This window comes from Cupressus sempervirens, chromosome 6 (assembly GCF_028749045.1).
Source record: "Cupressus sempervirens isolate cs-2001-9-10 chromosome 6, ASM2874904v1, whole genome shotgun sequence".
NCBI lineage: Eukaryota > Viridiplantae > Streptophyta > Pinopsida > Cupressales > Cupressaceae > Cupressus > Cupressus sempervirens.
Window position 1 is genome coordinate 614,330,317 of NC_143123.1, and position 21,143 is coordinate 614,351,459.

A 21,143-nucleotide genomic window follows, 5' to 3' on the forward strand; every position below is an offset into this window, starting at 1 on the left:
TGTATTCAGTCCCTCTATCAGTTCTTAGTATCTTTAAGTACTTTCCACTTTGTTTTTCAATCAAAGCTTTAAACTCTTTAAACTTTTGAAACACTTCATCTTTCTTTTGTAGAAAATACACCCAAATTCTTCTACTATAATCATCTATAAAAGTGAGGGCATACCTTGATCCTCCAATTGATGATGTTTTGAAAGGACCCATTACATCACTATGGACTAGATGTAGAGGAGTTTTTGCTCTCCATGATTTACCTTGAGGGAAACTTTCCACATGTTGTTTTCCCATTGCACATCCTTCACACACCTTAGGGCTTAATGATATCTTTGGCAGCCCATGCACCATTTGTAATTTCTCCATAAGCTTGAGACTTTGAAAATTGATGTGCACCAAACGCTCATGCCATATCCTGCTCATATCATCATATTGAGCAATAGCACACATATGTTTATCTCCACATTTAGAAGTAAATTCTTGAAATTTATATAATCCATTCTCCATTTTACCGATTGCAATGACTCTATAATTATCATTGACATCCTTGATTAAGCACTTATCATTGTAGAATTCTATTTTATGTCCTTGACTTGCAATTTGAGATACTGAAAGCAGATTTGTTTTTAATTCAGGGACTAATTTCACATTTTTGAACAAACCATTATCAATTTTGACATTACCAGTCCCTTTAACTTCTAAAGCACTATTATCCCCCAAATATATTTTCTCTATATTATTTTCACTTATTGATTCAAATTGATTCTCATTATGAGACATGTGTTGTGTAGCACCAGAATCAATAACCCAATCTTCTTTGAAAGTATTATTTTCTTTAAGTGCAACACAAAATGCATTTCTTTTAGAATCTCTTAATTTTGGATAATTATTTACTTTCTTTTCTACATCTCTTTTCTTCTTGAAACATTCATTTGCCTTATGACCCATTTTACCACAATAATGACATTTCCATTTACTTCTATTATGATCTATATATGAAATACTCTTATTTTCATTCTTCCAATTTCTTTCTTTAGATTCATTTTCTTGTGACTTCTTATAATATTGTTTTGCTTTCATTACAAATGCTTGAGATTCACCATCAAATGATTCTTTTTCTTTAACTTGTCTTTTCTCTTCTTGAACCAACTTAGCACACAATTCTTCTGATTTAATACTTTTTAATTTATCTGCAGTATCTAAACCCCTTATAAATGATTGATAAGATCCTGGAAGACTTTGTAATATAATTTGCACAAAATCTTTATCATCTATATCTTTTCCAAGAGAAGCAAGCTCATTTTTCTTTTCCTTTAACTTACTTAAATGTGGGACTATCTCTTGTGAGCTTGATAATTTCAAATTGTATAATTCAGTTGTGAGAGATAAGATCCATACATCACCTGAATTTTGATATAAATCTTTCAAAATCTCCCAAACTTTGACTCCACTTCTCTCATTACGAACTTTTGGAAAAACTTCTTCTGAAAGTGTAAGCTTGATTAGTGTTGCTGCCCTCTTGTCCCTTTTATCCCAATTATCTTGATCATTTCTTGGATTCGTAGGCCTTTGTTCACTACCAGTCACAATATCATAACAATTTTGAAGGGTTAGAGTGATTTCAACATGAGATACCCAATCATAATAATTTTTTCCATTTAATTTAACTATAGGCAAAGTCACACCAAGTGATTCCATTGTTAAATTCTCTCCCCTTTTTTTGGATAAGAATGAAAGATATTTAAAAACTTGAACACCCAAGCTTGAAATTGAAAAAATCTCACCAATTTGTTGAAGAAAAAACTTTTTCTTTTGCTGCAATATCCTTCTTTTGATGTAATTTTTTTGTCCCAAACCAAACTGCTGTTCACTCCTTAGTTACAGCCTGCAAATGTAAAGATTCACACAAAGAAAACACATATATTCATTCCAAAAGCATCATATATTCACAGCCCAAAGAACTGAAAGTGCTCTGATACCATAATGAATTAAAACAGCAGCACAAAGAATAAAAAACAGAGCATAAAAACAGAGCTTAAAAACAGAGCAGCAAAACTCAAATATATCAAAGAGCTATAAAGTTTCTTCTTGTTATTACAGCTGAGAGGAATGCTCTATTTATAGAGCTCATACATATTTCTAGAGGGTTCTTGAGAAGCTTCAAGAAAGGAAGCACTCTAGAGATTTCTACATAATTTTAAATTCAAATTTTGCACAAAGAGATAGGCTCCAAGAAGCAAGTAGAAAGTTCTGGACTGTGCATTAAATGCCCAGCTACTATAATAAACATTATTTTTAACACCATCTTTACGAAACGAATTCATTGCTCAGAAATCCATTCAATTGAAGAACAATGGCTCTTTTGGCCTATTTTTTGTTAGATTTCATGCGGAAAAGAATGAAGAAGAGCAGAGCAAATCTCCCCCCTGGACCTCCTGGCTGGCCCATCGTTGGAAACCTTCTCCAGCTGGGGTAAATACCCAACGAGTCAATGTGGGATCTTTCTCAGAAATACGGCCCACTCATGACTCTCTCTCGGCATGAAAACTGCTGTTGTGGTTTCCTCCTCTGAAATGGCAAAGGAGGTCTTCAAAACCAACGACCAGAACTTTGCAGGGCGGATTTTGATGGAATCAGCAATGGCTTTTTCCCACCACGAATCATCCATCGTGTTTGCTCAGTATGGAAATTACTGGCGAAAAATGAGGCGAATTGCTACCACACAACTCTTCACTCCCGCAAGACTCCAAGCCCTGCAACATCTCAGAAGAGATCAGATCTCCGAGACAATGAGATTGGTGTTAGAGAAGAGGGGAAAGGGTTTGAACATCGCACATCTGGTGTACTACGAAGGTCTGAATCTCATGAGCAACGTCATCTTCAGCAAGAACTTGTTCGATCCCAACAATGCAGAGTCTGTGGAATTGGGGAACACTTTCAGTGATTCCGTGAAGCTGGCCGGAAAAGCAAACTTGGCAGACTTTTATCCGTTTCTTAGATCCCTGGATCTTCAGGGGCTGCGCCGTGATTTAGCCGTCATTCACAAGCGGCTACATGAATACTTGGATGGATTCATACAAGATCGGCTGCTGGCGAGGAGGACAGGCGTTGATCTTCACTAAGGAAAGGACTTTCTCGATATTCTGCTTGATTCCACCCCCCATGATTTGACACTCAAAAATATCAGGGCTTTAATTTTGGTTAGTCACATTAAAAAAATTCATTTTTTAATATCTTTCATTTAGATTATGTAAGTTTTTATAGCTTTTTCCTACATGAAATTTTTAATCTATTAATTGAAGGTCACCGTTCACTCTTTAATATCATATGTTATGAAAGAAATTAAGTTTGGAAAAACTAAGTTAATTTTGATTATTTAATACTTTTAGCTTAGTAATCAAATCTTATTGTATGATGTTTAAGCTTATGGATAAAATTATGTTTAGAAGAAGTAAATCAACTTTTGTTAGTTAATGCTTTTCGTCTAGAAATCAATCATTAGTGTGTAATGTTTACAATCACGACTAACTAAATCTTTTATGTAGTTCAATAATATGAGTCTTCTATTTTTCAAACTGGAGAGGAATGACGCTCTGTTCGACAGTATGAATTGGTCACTATTGAATAGTTATTTCAAATAATAAGTTATCCTCTTCAAACCAAGGATTTATGATATTGATTAGGATTTTTTTTTTTCTCTACGATTGTGTAGGAACTTTTGAAAGCTTGGAGTGACACTACTACAACAACTATAGAATGGGCTATGGTAGAACTTATTGCCAATCCAAATGTAATGAAATGAGCACAAGAAGAATTGAAAGAGATAATTGGTCTCAATCGAAGAATGGAAGAATCTGATATAGACCGTCTACCTTATCTTCATGCTATAGTGAAAGAAGTTTTTTGATTGCACCCAACACTTCCTTTGGCAATACCTCATAGAGCAGATAACTCATGTGAGGTGGCGGGGTATATGATATCCAAGCACACCATGGTGATTGTGAATTTGTGGGCAATTGGAAGAGATCCTAAAATTTGGAAGGACCCTTTGAAATTCATGCCAGAGAGGTTTTTAAATAGTGAGAGCAGTAAGATGACATATAAGGGACAAGATTTTGAGTTGATACCATTTGGCATTGGAAGACGAAAATGCTTGGGACTTCCGTTGGCTCATCAAATGGTTCATTTTACCATTACATCCTTAATCCATTCATTTAATTGGACCCTTCCAATTGGGATGAATTATGAGAAAATAGACATGAGTGGCACCTTTGGAATAGTATTAAAGAAGGCTATAGAATTACATGCAATTCCCACACCAATTTACCACATCACCTGTATTAAAGTATATGTTAAAGATGTTCTAAATGCATCAATTGCTAACTTTTATTTACCAAGTTTGTTGTGAGTTTGTAATTTGGTGGTATAATGAATCATGAAATATAAATATTTTGAAAATGTGTAATGCATGTCTATATATCATGCATTTGAATTTCTTTTGGCATTGATGTCATGCTTATTCATTATTGTTTTGTAATATTTTCAATATAGTTAATCAATGTTTTTTTATATGTAGACAACATGATGTTTGACGATAGATTATGAGATGTATATATTGTTATTAATTACCATTCGATTCTAAGAAAATTTATTGACTTCTTGATGAATGGTTTACCAAGTTTGTGTAAGTTTATGAATTTAGTGTTAGAATGAATCATGAAATAAAAATGTTATGAAATTGTGTAATACATGTTTGTATATTGTGTATGTGAATTTATTTTGGTAGGGATGTCATGTAGTTATTCATTATGTTTTTTTTTTTCATACTACATCTTTTTCTATATTCCTCCATCTTGAACTATCTATCTTTCTATTCCTTAACTTTATTAATCAAGAGTGTAAGAGTGTGATGAGAAATATTGATGCATAAAAGACCACATACATTTAAGCCAATAGGCTTTGTGTGGGAGGCTTGCTCCTTAAAATGTCCTTTTTTTTCTTAGATGATTATTTGCCCTTTGCCTTGAGTTTTAGTTTTCTGGCTATGGAAACAAATTTGGCTTTTTTCCTTCTTAGTTTGCAAAGTTGCCTTCATTTGTTTCCTTTCTTATCCTGTTTACTCTTAGAAAAATGGTGTTTTTTTTTTTTCAGATTCTTCTATCATTTCCTTTTCTCCAGTAGAACTCTTGTTCATTATTTTTTAGCATTAGTAGAAAGATTTTGGTGTGATGAAGAAGAAGGGTTTGAGGCATGGTTCACAACTTAGTTTATCAGTACATTACGACCAAAGTAATATTTTGTTAAGACTTCTCATATTTTAGTTTTAAAGACTCAATTTTTGAACTTGAGGAAAGCTCATCCCAAAGCTCCCAAGAATCACTTGCATGCAAACATATGTCACAAAGAGAGAAAAGAAAATCTACAAAGGCTTGAATTTAGAGATCTATCATAGAGTAGAAATTCTTGATGCACAAAAGAGAAATTTATATTCAATCAAAAAGTGTAAATTACAAAGAGAGATCAATCCTTATAAAAGGAGATCAAAGCCCTAAAAGGTAACTAACCAAGGTTGCATGATAATAATTAATAAAAGAATCAATTATTATATGCCTAAAGTTTAGCTTTAGCAAGCTAGAGATAATAAAGCAATACCTTATTACTCTAACACCCCCTTAAGATAATTTTAAGGAGTAGCTAAAAACCTAGAAATTACTATTGAAAGTAAATTTGGGTCCTGACAACAAGGCCTGATGAGGTACCCAATCACAACCAAGACTCTATAAAGAGAAGAAAATAGAGAAAACCACATGGGAAAAACCTACTCCAAAAGGAGATAAAAAGAATGTCAAAAGACTAGTGAAGAACTATAGGAGCCTCCAAACTAGAGAAACTATCAAAAGTAGGAACAAAAGGATTCATGAAGAACACAATTGAACCATGAAGCAATTGCAAAGCTCAGTCAAAAAGTAATTATTGATCTGAAGAACCTCCATTGACCAGGTAGAGAAGAATATAATATGTGCAAGTTTCCTCAAATGACAATACTCAAATTAGGAGGCATGCTAAGACAAAAAACTGAACTCAAAGATACAAATGACATAAAACACCAAAGCCTAAAGAGTTGATCAATTGAACATGGAAGGTTGTATCCAAAATAGGAACGAAAAAAAAAAAAAAAATTATATGGTAAATGATTCATCTCATCAAAATTCATATCTACCCATCCACTACATCTGCATAGTACATAGGAACAAATATTGAATACATTACTCACTCCATCGAACCATGGAAGCATAAGAACCAACATGAGAATCCCCTTAATGCGTACAAGGGTGATGCAACAAGAAAATAGAAAAGTGGACCAATAAGAACTACATGGCAACGATCCATGATTAAGTTGCACAAAAGAATACATAATAGTGTACTGGGGCAATTAATCTCAAACACTTCATGAGGTTAATATCACAAAAGGGATACTGACTGGACAAAGGTAGATGACAAAAAAAGGTAAGCCATCAAACCCCCATGGCACTTAATCAGAGTAGTGCATTTACAATAAGGCACAAGATATGGTAGATGCCAAGAATATAGTAATATGTATGAGTGCCCTTAGATAACATTGCTTGAATCAGAAGGAAAAACAAGACAAAAAAACTAAAGAAAATATACAAAAGGAATATGATACTTTATCTTAGTGTATTTTTATGAATGCATAAATAGATGTCTACAAAGATCAAAAGAGACATAAGGCTGATAAAACAAAAAGTACAACCCAAGATGAATCATCTCAAGCAATGAAAATGATCCACAAACCTAAAACAACCAAATTATTCACCATAATGCAAAATTACAAAGTGGTAAGCCACAATCCCTCATCTAATATAGATAATCTATGTGACAATTTGAAGAATAATATAGATTTATCAGGATTTACACATATTGATTTTGATAAGTTAGATAAAGGAGAGAAGAACAAAATTGAAGAAGCTATATATGATATGATGGCTACATTCAAGAATACTCCTTTAGAAATTGCTAGTTACTCAATACCCAAAAGCCTATATGAGAGAGTCGAGAAAAAATGGAAAATTTTGTATGATGACTAAAAGGTAGATAAGGGAGACTACTCTAGCTCAAGTTATGCCTATTCTGAACAAGAAACAAATTTAAAAAGCCATAGAAAATTATAAAGGGAGATTTTCTCCAAAATATAGGGCTTTTCATATTCTAAGGAATCAAATTGAAGAGGTGATAATGCAAAGTATATCACTTTTGAAATCAATCTATGGGTTGGCCACAAAGGCTATGGAAGAGAAAGAGGATGTAGCAGAAGTGAAAGAAAAGTCAGTGCAAGAGAAAGAAGAGATAGTGCAAGAGAAGCAAGAAACAAAAAAGGAAGACACTTAAGAGGACATAGATAATACTATGCCAGACATCAGTCTATCACAAGAAGAGAAAGAGAGTCAATGAGACTCTGTAACCATTGAAGAAATTATTGATAATACTATAGAGAATTTTAATCAACTCACTAATGATGATCTCAAGAAATTGGATCAAGGATCCACTAATGCACATATTCCATGTGCAAATCCTATATTGGTTAGGACTGATGAACTTTCTGAGGCACCCACTAAGACACAAAAACAAGATACATCCATTGTGCCCCCACATGTTTTAGAAGAAAAGAAGAAAGAATCACAAGTACAACCAATTTGTCAAGACAAGGTTTTGGAAAATAAAGATGATCTTAGTAAAGAACCATCTTCAATGCCTACATTTGTCATTGAGATGAAAGAGAAAGAGGTAGATACACCAGCTATATCATTTCCTACTTTACAAATTTTAGGATTACCAGCAGCAGTAATAATTGATAAGGAGGAGAGTATAGAGAATAAGGAGAAGGAAGATAGTCCTACACCCACCTCTCTAAAATCTACTAAAGATCATAAGGAGGATGAACAAGTAGAAGACGAAAAGAAGACTGCTGAAATAGAGGAGCAGTTCAACACACAGACACTGGTTACCTCGCTAGTTATTATATCATCTCCTAGTAGCCAGACTCTTCACAAACTAAGTATGTAAGAAACTCCATTGTAGATATATGTGTTGAGTACTAGCACACCAACAAGTGTTGAAACTACATCACTATAGGATGGTAGTTTGGATGAATTGATTTTATTACCATAGTTCAATCCAACAACAATCACACTTGAAGAAATGGAAGTTCTTTATGAAGCTCTATAGTGCAAGTCAACAAAAGAAAAGCTCAGGAGGGAGCATAAGAAAAAATAGGTTTTGCATGAAATTAGAGATATTTTTGTAGATGATTTTGATTTTTTAGATTCATTGTCCAATAAGCCTATCATAGAACAACTTGTACATATAGTTGATAGGATAAAAGAGGAAGACATAAAAACCAATGTTAAGTTATTGGAATGGTCTGAGAAGAAGTTTCACACTAGGGTCATGGATAAAATATCCAAGGCCATTGAACTCAGATAGGTTGATATATCAAAAAAGATAGAGTGTGAAGAAAGTTTTGGATAACATGTACTCTCTATATACAAAAATGTGCAAAGTTGATTTCTTTACTCAAGAAACTCAACAAACAATTGATAGGTTGCAAGGAGAACTAAAGTCAATAGGAAGTACATTGAAATCATCTCCTAGCACCACTCAATTACATTTTTAGAGATTAAATTACTAACATGGGGAAGGCTTGTCCAATTACAAGAAAAAGATGCAAACATAAGATCAACGTTGATCAGTATTTCAGTCCATTTTGACCCATCACATGGAAGTTTTACAAAGAGAGCTAGCCTTTGAAGAAACATTATTGAAGAAAGATTTCTATATTTCAACTCAGTAAGGCCTAGTGGACAACCTCACAATCTGTTCATCATTAAGAGGATTAGCATGCCCTACCTACTTCTAATTAACTGCCAAGGAAGAATCACGCATATGCTTCCATGACGCACATGTTGCTTCTTTACATTTTTTTGTGCTTCTTGATTGGATCAGTGTTGTAGGGAGCCATCCACTTTGTGTCCTACCTAACATTATGTCCTCACCCTAAAAGATTCTCCCATCTCAAATGATCATATTCTGTGAATCAAATCTGCATGCCTAATGTTTGAAATCAATAGATATTTCTTATCTTCATTTGATAATTTCTTACCTTGGGTATTTTGTACCTTTGACTTCTCCTAGTGTAGCAATTAATTAAACATAATATTTCCAATAAGGCACATAGCATGTAGTAATAGGCCTTTTCTGATTTAAAATTGATGAAAACGTATTTTTCTTTGGTATCCTTCTCATAAACATTATTCTCTACATGTTTCCAAAAAAGGGTGATCATTATAAAAATGTTAAGGATATTATTTCCATAGTTTTCAAAACCATAACCCCACTCCCCACATCCAAGTTCATGGTGTCCATCATGGTTAACATTATTGATGATGTGCTCCTCCCACCTTAAAAGGTTCCATGTATTCATTGGCAACTGATTGATAGCACTCCAACTTCTCAAACCATCTATCTGTAGGTTGACTGCAACCATAGAGTCAAAAACAACATTACCCCTTCTGTATATGTGGTGTATATGTGGCTAATAATGTGGTTGTAGAAGCGATGTAGGAGAGTGAACGAATCACTAAGAATAAAGTTAACTTTTCAACCCATCATATTCCTATTTTGGATAACATCAATAATGATTTTGTAGTCTCCTTCGATCTTGAGCCTAGTGATGTCCATATACCATTTGAATAATTTTCCTACTTCAAAAATTCTTTTGAAAATCCTGCAATTCTTGGTTGCATGACTTTGTTTGGGCAATTTGACCTACCCAGTTATTCTTTACAAATCTATGCAATTGAAATTATCTGCCTGGACCTTGATGTGTCATCTCCCTTTTCTTTTTGGATAGTTGCTATTGAGATATTTCTCTCATTCTCACAATGTAGGGAGCCAATTGATGAGTTTTGTAGCCAGATATTTGCACTTATAGAAAAAGTTGTTGGTAATAATAAGTGAGAAGTTAGGATTGGAGAAAAGACATACTAAGAGGGCATTTACAAGAGGAAAGAAGTCCTTATTTGGCACCAAGGTGAGCAACTATCCTTCTTGCCCTAGGCTAGACCTAATAAGGGCTATTTGTTCAACAAATCACGTTATCATCACATGGGTCCCATAAGTATTGACTCCCCTTCTATTAAATTTCCTTCAAGTTTTCAATTTATTTTCAAAAAGTAATTTTTGTGTAACCACACTTCCAAATGTTTTTGTAAAGTGTGTTTTTCTGTGAGTTTATTTTTAGCTTTCATTGATAGTACACAACTATTTACATTTTTCTTTTGGGAAATACCTGACAATTTGTTTGAAGCTTGAACTTAAAGATTAATTGTTGTGAAGGACACATAATGGTAACATTATTAGTTCATTCAGTAAAAATGTATTGATTTTAGCTACATCGTTAACCTTATTTAATTGGAACTCAACAAAAATTTTGATTATAAATTTTGAGTAAATAATAAATATTTACATTCACAAAGAATCTTAGAGTAATACTATTTCATAGTGTAATTTCTGATATAAAGATGTTAGAATAAAAATATAAAAATACTTACAATTATATAAGCTCCCAAGATTTTTGTCTTTTCAAAGTTTACCATTGAGCCTTTAATCTTATTTTAAACTATCAATTACAATTTTGAATCACCATAGCATATAATATTGGGGTATCATTTTTCTTAATTTAAAAGGAGTTATGGTCAATCTAATCAAGTGTAAATTTATTTTCATAATTCAAAAATTATACAAAAAGAATCAATAGACATCATTATTCTAAATGTGAGCACATATTTTTAAAATTGTCTAATTCTTTATCAAATAAATGGCCAATTTTTGTACAAGTTTTTCTTTATAATAAAAATAAGAATGATGTAGTGTTAAGAAATCTTAGAAAAAGGGTTAAATTAGAAAAAATAAAATAAAAATGTATTTGTCACAAAATGTAGCCTCCTTACTCCAAAGCTCTACAACACTTGGGTTCTAATTTAGCTATTTCCCAGACTAAAGTTCAACACTTTGACTAATTTACTTGAAACAAAAAAAAAAGTTGACTAATTTACTTGGAACAAAAAAAAAGTTGACTAATCTACTTGAAACAAAAAAAAAAGTCAAAAGTAGATGTAATTAAAAAGGCTATTAGTAATTTTATACATTGATCTATTTAACATTTGATCTTTAATTTTTTTTTAAAAAATTTTAAAAAAATTATATTTCATTTTATTTATCTAATATTTTACTTTGAAGATAATGCATATATGCATACTATGTTCTAACTAGCATACTTAAAAAATTATTAAAATTTTGTGTAAAATAAGCCAAGAGATATCCAAATTATAGAAATTGAAAATTCATAATCAAAATATCCAATTAAAACTTTTTCAAGCCATCTACAGGGAAGGAGAATGAAATCAGACCTATAAAAAAAATCTTGAAACATTCTTGATTCCCAAATCTAATATCTCCACATAATTCCCTGGGTTTAAAGAGAAAAAGAAGTACATTTTGAATGGATCCCCTTGTGTGAATTAAGGAATGAAAAAAAATGCAGTGATCAATTATATACTTGTTCAGGTTGACCACAAATAGTCTTTCACATACCTATTACGCCCATGTGTTCTGCATTCCCTAGTTCAATAAAATAGAATAAGAAAACTGTCAATTCATTTTCACCACATGAAGTTTATGTGTAACCGTGAATATTATTTTTTTGCAATTAACTATTGCACGTCAATTTTTTTTTAAAATACAAAAAGTTTACATTGAAATTTGATATTGCTATATGCTTAATAAGTTAGTTTATTACATATTATATGAGGGTTCATTTATTATAATTATTTTAATATAAATATAAATTATTATAAATAGATATTTTATTGTTAAATTAACTTATATACTAAAATATATATTGAATATTAAACTTATTTATACTATTTTCTATTTCATAAAGATTACTAATATATTTATTTTTAAAGATATTATCTAATTAATAATTATTATAAATTATTCTTATATATTTTATTTTAATTAATAAATAAATAAAGTGTCATAGATTTCAATTTAAACACTTACATTATTTTGTATCAAATTAAAATAAAATAAAACATCGTATCATCTAATCTTAATCTAAATTAATTGACAATTATATTAAATGATATTTTTAATATTAGTATTTAGATAAACAAAATTAAATATAGAGATTTTAACATATTAACCTAATTATTTAATATAGAATGTGAAGAAGCATATACATCTATTTTTTTTAATCAAATTTCTACAATCATAATACTAATATTATATTATAACTTAATTTTGACTCTAAACTTATTTTTTATGATATCATAGCTAAGATGGTATCATGATCTAGAATAAACTAAAACTAGAAAATATTTCTTGTTCTTCTTTATATAAAAATTAAAAGCTTTGTTCAAATTGGTAATTTGTTGAATGCTTGTGGCATGCTTCACTTTTTGAGAAATCAAGAATGTTATACATTATTCAATTCAAAAGTTCTCATTTTCTATGATCATGACATTATATCTAATTCAACTTCAGAAACAATATAGATTAATGTTTTCAAAATAAAAATATTAAAAAAATTATTTTATTCATAGAATTTGAAAAATGCATATCTTCATCCTTGTGCTCATTTTTTCCTTTTTCATTTTCCTTGTCGTTGCATAGCAGACACTTATTTCAATCTCATTTTTCCTGCTCGAAAATAAGTCAGCAATTGAGTGATGATCATTTGTTGACTTAAATAACTAGGGTTTGCAATAGTTGAGATAGTGTAACTCGACACACAATAAATACCTTATGAATCTAATGATTGGTGATGAGTAGTAGCTGAATACAGTTCACAAATGTTTGAATCCTTTTCCTTAGTTTTTCTTATGCTCTTGACACTCTCTTTGATCTCAAATAAATGCAAATGAGTCAAATATTGACTATATAACATTTAAAACTTGGTAATAAATGCTCAGTGCTTACACAATTGTAAGCTCAACCTTCATAGAAATTTCAACTCACTCAGCTTACACATGATTTCTTCCATGCTCAGCAACCACAGTGAGCGCGGCCAATACTATCAACTTTAATAGCTTGGCATCAACTGGAATTCATTTTCACTTAGAAAAAACTATGAAACTTTTCATGCTTGATAGAAACATGAAGACTAACAAAACTTATAGAATTCTTCCAGGTTATGACCAATACATTGCATCTTAATTCATGCATATATAATCTTTTCAGAATGTAGATTATTGGAACTGATGTAAAATATATCATTGAAATATCAATCCCACATACCTTTTGATTGCCTAGTTGGGGGTGACGTGATTAACTAATCAATTGGATGAAGTGACCTCATCTAAACTTGATGTGTTGCAATCTTCCTTTTTCTTCCATGTCTAGTTCATCTAGACTTCGACTTTCTCAACATCAACCTTCTCTTTACCTTTGGTGAATTCACTGCTAGGTGCCTTTGACCTTATTGGATAGTTCCTACTAATGTGACCAGTCTTCAAACAACTAAAGCATGTAGTTTGACTCAACCATCTACTGTAATCACATCTGAAATGTGTTCTTATGCAATTCCTAGCAACATGTCCATACTCTTGACAATAGTGACAACTATACCTTGTATCGTAATCCCAATTGTAGGATTTTCCATTGTGTTGTCGCTTTGTCTTCTTGTTTGATGTCCACTTGGCATTAGATCTACATTCATATGATTTATGTCCATACTTCTGACAATTGTGGCAATATCCTTCAAATTTGTGTGTGCTTGAAGTCTATGATCATACATTCATGTGCTTGATGTCCTTGCTTGTTGCACTTATCAGAGTAACCCATGAATTTTTTCTTAGGGTTCTTATTTGCATTATTGCTCCTGCAAACGTTTGTTGTATGACCTAACTTTCCACAATTATGACAAGTGGGTTTTTAGTTATTACCTTTGTTGCTTCTTTGTTCACCACATTTAAATGATTCTCCTTCCTCATTATTGGTGTATCCTAATCCAGTAGTATTATTGTTAGATCTAGGAGATCTCATTGACTTCTCAAAGCAATTGATGGCTTCATTAGGTTTGTTGAAACTTTTAGGAAATTCTTTTTCTCTTTTAAAATAATTTCTCAGTTGTCCATTTTGTAACTTCAGGGTTGTGATCTCAATGTCCTTACCATTTAATTCATGATTGGAAATCATCACTTGATTCATTGTTTCCAATTGCATGTGAGCAATCCTTTGTACCTCTGATGTCATCTCTTCCAGTCTTCTAGTTAATGTCCTTTTGTCATCTTCAATCATGAGTTTGTCTTCCTTAGCTTTCTTTTTCTTTTTAGTCACCTCACATAGTAATACTAATTGGACTTCTTGTTCTATCTTAATATTTTTATCCTCTTCAGTTAGGGCACCATTCCTTTCCATTAGATCTGCAACTCCTACATCAAACTCAGTTGAGTTTCCATCTGCAAACAATTCAATAGTGTCATCGTCATGTTAATATGTGTCATTTTCCTCAATAACTATCTCTTTCATTCTCTTTAATGAGTGTTTCAACTCATCTCTTGCTTCATTTAACTGATGTAGGGCAAGTTGGATCTCAATCTTCTGGTTCTCAATAGTCTTTCCCAACTCATAGACTTCTATCTTCAAGATCTTTCCTCAAAGTTGGAAAGCTTTTCTTTCTAGAGAACAAGGTTGTGATACCAATTATTGGAAATAACAATAGTGAAAGGAAACTCTGAGAGCAAGGGGGTGAATCAGTACTTCAAAACTTCAACCATTAATATATTCACCACACATCCATCTCACAATTTTCATGTAAACTAAAATATCAAACTAATCATATTCATCCATAGCATGAAAATAATTAAACACATATATGACACAAGATATTTGGTTACCTAGAAACGCTCCAATGAGAAGATAAAACTGGGTGTGGATGACACCCACAAATCTTCACTACTATAGTTGTAATGTGTATCCAATGAAGGTTATAATCATTTGATCATATACTATGATCTACCCTATGAAAGCTTTTCCCTATTAAAGGCTTACAAAGACTATTAAATCTTACCATGTTAAAGGATTTCAACACCATGTTAGAAGTGTTCCTAGTAAGAGAAATTCAACTTGCAATGAGGTAAGCACCTTGTTAAAGGATTTACAAAAGCTTGCTAGGACTACTTTTTTAGGAGATTTTGACTGATTCACCTGTTAGAATGTTTTAGCAATGATCCTTTAGTTAGCACCTCTCTGTTGGATATCAAATCACCTTTTTCCTAATGTATACTTGATCCTCCTAATTAGATGTTTCACTTATGTCATTTCTCTAATTTCCCTTATTCTTTCTAATGGATTCTGCAATTCATATCTTTCTCACAACTCCTTAGTCACCATGAATTCTTTGTCTATCTTCACACACTAACTCTTTAGTGTTTGTCCTCCTTAAGAAGACTTAGGTGACCTAAGGTTAGGTAGGAATCAACAAATGTGATTCACCCATTTTGCCACTTAATTCATCCCACTATCTAATTCATTGCAAGCTGCATAGGGATCCTCAATATAGATTCATTCTTATCATCTAGAATTGCAAACCAATCCTTAAATTGGCCCAAAAATGGTTTACATAGGAATTTCTACCATTACAAACAACTATTTACTCGACATTTGAAGCCTCTGATGCTCACCATCCACTATATCTTCAATGTTGTAATATGGCCTCCAAATGACTTGACATCCACTATTCACTCAGCATTTGAATCACTCATCATGTATTAACTTGCTCATCATTGGAGTGACTCGACACTAACTATCTACTTGAAACATACAATACATTTTGCTCGGCATGCATTATTTGACAACTTATGCTTGACATACACTACTTACTCAGCATGCACTAAGTACTATTAAGCAATGACTTAAAATGTATTGCAACTCATATGTCAAAACCAAAATGAGATTAATAGTACATTGAGTAATTAGGTGAAAACTTTGAATCAACAATGACTAGTTACTTTGAAGATTTCAAGAAGTCTATGAAGCAAAGATTGAGAATACATGTATCTCTAGTGGAGCAACATTACAATAATGTTTATTTCCTAGTAGATGTCAACTTCACCTATGTACAGGAAGCTATTCCAAGGGTGAGATGGCCGAAACATCTACCTTATGAGGTAAATGTTGATGAAGCACATGCAACCATCACTGCACTACTGGCAAAGGACATAAACAATAATGCCAAGGGGTTTTGTAATTATAAAGAAGCTAAGGCAAGGATTACTATCAACTTGTAGACTTGTACTATTGATAGGAAGATGAACAAATTGATGAAAAATCTTAAAGAGAAATTTGGTGAAGAAGAAGAAGAAGAAGGTCAAGGACACTTACAAATAATACAAGGATTAGGTGAGGACCAAGGAACTGATGAAGAAGTTGAGGAAGACACAAAGGAAACTAGAAAGAAAAGGAAAGCACAACAAAAAGATAAGAAGCCCAAGAAGACATCAAATAATAATGATCAGAAGCTTGTTGTACATTCAACAAGGTCAAGCACAAGGGCAGCCACTGCATTAGCAAAAGAGACACAAGATAAAGGCAAGAGGAAGGATGATATTTTAGAGCTGAGTGAGCTTGAAAAGAAACCAAAAAGGAAGTACAAACCTCAAGATGAATCAGTTGAAGAGAAGATAGAATCAAATGACATGAGTCAATTCAAAGTGGTAAGCCACAATCTAGGTCATCTGGTATAGATAATCAAAGTGATAATGTGAAGAATAATGCAAATTTATCAGGATTTAGACATATTGATTTTGATAAGTTAGATAAAAGAGACAAGAGTAATATTAAAGAAGCTATATATGATATGATGGCTACATTCAAGAATACTACTTTAGAAATTTCTAGTTACTCAATACCCAAAAGCCTATATGAGAGAGTTGAGAAAAAATGGAAATTTAGTATGATGACTAAAATGAAAATAAGGGAGACTACTCTAGCTCAATTTATGCCTATTCTAAACAAGCAGAAAATTACAAAAGCCATTGAAAATTATAAAGGGAGATTTTCTCCAAAATATAGGACTTTTCATATTATAAGGAATCAAATTGAAGAGGTGGTAACCCAAAGTACATTACTTTTGAAATCAATCTATGGGTTGACCACAAAGGTTGTGGAAGAGAAAGAGGTTATAGTGGAAGTGAAATAAAAGTTAGTGGAAGAGAAAGAAGTGACAATGAAAGAGAAGGAAGACACTCACGAGGACATAGATAATACTATGCCAAAAATCAGTCTACCATAGGAAGAGAAAGAGAGTAACCATTAAAAAAATTCTTGATAATGCTACACAGAATGATAATCCACTCACTGATGATGATCTCAAGAAATTGGATCAAGGATCCAATAATTCACCTATTCCATGTGAAAATATTATATTGGTTAGGATTGATGAACTTTCTAAGGCACCCACTGAGACATAACAAAAAGATACATCCATGGTGCCCCCACATATTTTAGAAGAAAAGGAGAAAGAATCATAAGTGCAACTAGTTTGTCAAGACAAAGTTTTGGAAAATAAAGATGATCTTAATAAAAAACCATCTTCAATGCCTACATTTGTCATTGAGATGAAAGAGAAAGTGGTAGATACACCAGCTATATTATTGCCTACTCTAAAAAGTTTAGGATTACTAGTAGTACTAATAATTGATGAGGAGAGTACAAAGAATAAGGATAAAGAAGATAGTCCTACACCCACCTCACTAAAATCTATTGAAGATCAAAAGGAGGATGAACAAGTAGAAGAGGATAAGAAGACTATTGAAATAGAGGAGCAGGTGAACACATAGACACTAGTTACCTTGACAGTTATTATATCATCTCCTAGCAACCAAACTCTTCATAGATTGAGTACTCAAGCAACTCCATCACAGATATCAGTGTTGAGTACTAGCACACCAAAGAGTGTTGAAACTACATCACTGCAAGATGTTAGTTTGGATGAAGTGATTGTATTACCACAGTTCAATCCAACAAAAATCACACGTGAAGAAATGAAAGTTCTTTAGGAAGCTCGGGAGGGAGCATAAGAAAAAATAGGTTTTGCATGAAATTAGAGATATTTTTGTAGATGCTTTTAATTTTTCAAATTCATTGTCCAATAAGCCTATCGTAGAACAACTTGTACATATAGTTGATAGGATAAAAGAGGAAGACATAGAAACTAATGTTAACTTATTGGAATGGCCTGAGAAGAAGTTTCACACTAAGGTTGTGGATTAAATATCCAATGCCATTGAACTTAGATAGGTTAGTTTATCAAAAAACATGGAGAGTGTGGAGAAAGTTTTGGATAACATATACTCCTTGTATACAAAAATGTGCATTGTTGATTTCTTTACTCAAGATACTCAAAAAATAATTGATAGGTTGCAAGAAAAATTAAAGTCAACAAGAAGTACATTGAAATCATCTCTTGGAACCACTTGGTTACATTTTCAGAGATTGTTGCTAACATAGGGAAGGCTTGCCGAGTTGCAAGACAAAGATACAAAAATAAGATCAATGTTGATCAGTATTTAAGTCCATGTTGACCCCTCACATGGAAGTTTTACAAAGAGAGCTAGCCTTTGCAAAAATATTGTTGAAGAAAGACTCACATCTTTCAACTCAAGAAGGTCTAGTGGACAATCTCACAATTTGGTCATCATTTAGAGGATTAGCATGCCCTACCTACTTCTAATTAACTACCAAGGAAGAATAATACTTGTGCTTCCATGATAAATCTACGTACATGTTGCTTCTTAACATTTTTTTGTGCTTTCTGATTAGATTGGTGTTGTAGGGAGTTGTCCACTTCATGTCCTACCTAACGTTATGTCTTACCTTAGAAGATTCCTCTATCTCAAATGATCATATTCTGTGAATCAAACTTGCATCCCTAATGTTTGAAATCAATAGATATTTTTTATATTTGTTTGATAATTTCTATCTTTGGGTATTTTGTACCTCTGATTTCTCCCAGTGTAGTGATTGATTGAACATAACATTTCCAATAAGGTACATAACATGTCATATTAATAGGCCTTTGTCGATTTAAAATTGATGGAAACATTTTTTCTTTGGTATCCTTCTTATAAGCATTATTTTCTACGTGTTGCCAAAAAGGGTGATCATTATCAAAATGACAAGAATATTATTGCCATAGTTTTCAAAACCATAACCCCACTCCCCATCATCCAAGTTCATGGTGTCCATCATGGTTAACATTATTGATGACGCGCTCCTCCCACCTTAAAAGGTTCCATGTATTCATTGGCAACTGATTGATAGCACTCCAACTTCTCAGACCATCTAGTTGTAGATTGACCATAACCATAGAGTCGACAACGACATTACCCTTTCTATACATACGGTGCATATGTGGATAATAATGCAATTGTAGAAGCAATGCAGTAGAGTAAACGAATCACTAAGAATAAATTTAGCTTTCCAACTTGCCCTATTCCTATTCTGGATAACATTGATAATAATTTTGTATTCTCCTTCAATCTTGAGCCTAGTGATGTCCATGTAGCAGTTTGAACAATTTCCCTACTTGAAAAAATCTTCTAAAAATCCTGCAGTTCTTGGTTGCATGACTTTGTTCGAGCAACTTGACCCACCTAATTTTTCTTTACAAATTTATGCAGTTGGAATTATCTACCTTGACCTCATTGTGTCATGATCTACCTCTTCTTTTAGATATCAATTGGATAGTTGCCATTGAGATATTTCTCTTATTCTCACAATGTAGGGAGACAATTGAGGAGTTTTGTAGCCAGATATTTGCAATTATAGAAAAATTGTTGGTAATAATAAGTGAGAAGTTAGGTTGGAGAAAAGATATATTAAGAGGGCATTTGCAGGAGGAAAGAAGTCACTCTTTGGCACCAAGGTGATCCACTACCCTCCCTACCCTAGGCCAGGCCTAATAAGGGGTATTCGTCCAACAAATCACCTTATCATCACATGAGTCCCATAATTATTGACACTCCTTTTGTCAAATTTCCTTCAAGTTTTCAATTCATTTTCAAAAAGAAATTTTTTTGTAACCACACTTCCAAATTTTTTTGTAAAGTGTGTTTTTCGATGAATTTATTTTTAGCTTTCATTGGGAGCGCACAACTATTTACATTTTTCTTTTGGGAAATACCTGACAATTTGTTTGAAGCTCGAACTTAAAGATTAATTGTTGTGAAGGACACATAATGGTAACATTATTAGTTCATTCAGTAAAAAATGTATTGATTTTAGCTACATCGTTAACCTTATTTAATTGAAACTCAACAAAAATTTTGATTGTAAATTTTTAGTAAATAATAAATATTTACATTCACAAAGAATGTTGGAGTAACACTATTTGATTGTGTAATTTTTGATATAAATATATTATAATAAAAATATAACAATAGTTACAATTATACAGGCTCCCAAGATTTTTGTCTTTTCAAAGTTTACCATTGAGCCTTTAATCTTATTTTAAACTGTCAATTACAATTTTGAATCATTGTAGCATATAATATTTGGGTATCTTTTTTCTTAATATAAAAGAAGTGAGTGATGGTCAATCCAATCAGATGTAAAAATATTTTTAAAATTTAAAAATTATACAAAAAGAATCAATAGACATAATTGTTCTAAATGTGACTAAATATTTTTTTTAATTGTCTGATTCTTTATAAAATAAAAGCCCAATTTTTTGTACAGGGTTCTTTTTATAATAAAACTAAGAATGAAAAGTGATGTTTAAAAAATCTTTTAAAAAAGGATAAAAATCAAAAAAGAATAAAATAAAAATCTATTTGCCACAAAATATAGCCTCCTCAATGGCATTTGGGTTCTAAAATTAGCTTTTCCCAAACTAAAGTTCATCACTTTAGTCAATTTACTTGAAACAAAAAAAAGTCAAAAGTAGATGTAATTAAAAAGGCTATTAGTAATTTTATACATTGATCTATTCGACATTTGATCTTTAAATTTTTTAAATTTTATTTAACAAAAATTATATTTTATTTTATTTACCTAATATTTTACTTTG

General features: G+C 32.0%; 1 pseudogene; it reads left to right on the plus strand.

The window, feature by feature from the left end:
- The first annotated feature begins 2,354 nt into the window (after positions 1–2,354).
- Positions 2,355–8,074, plus strand: LOC149553742 (cytochrome P450 76A1 pseudogene; annotated as a pseudogene).
- The last annotated feature ends 13,069 nt before the right edge of the window (positions 8,075–21,143 follow it).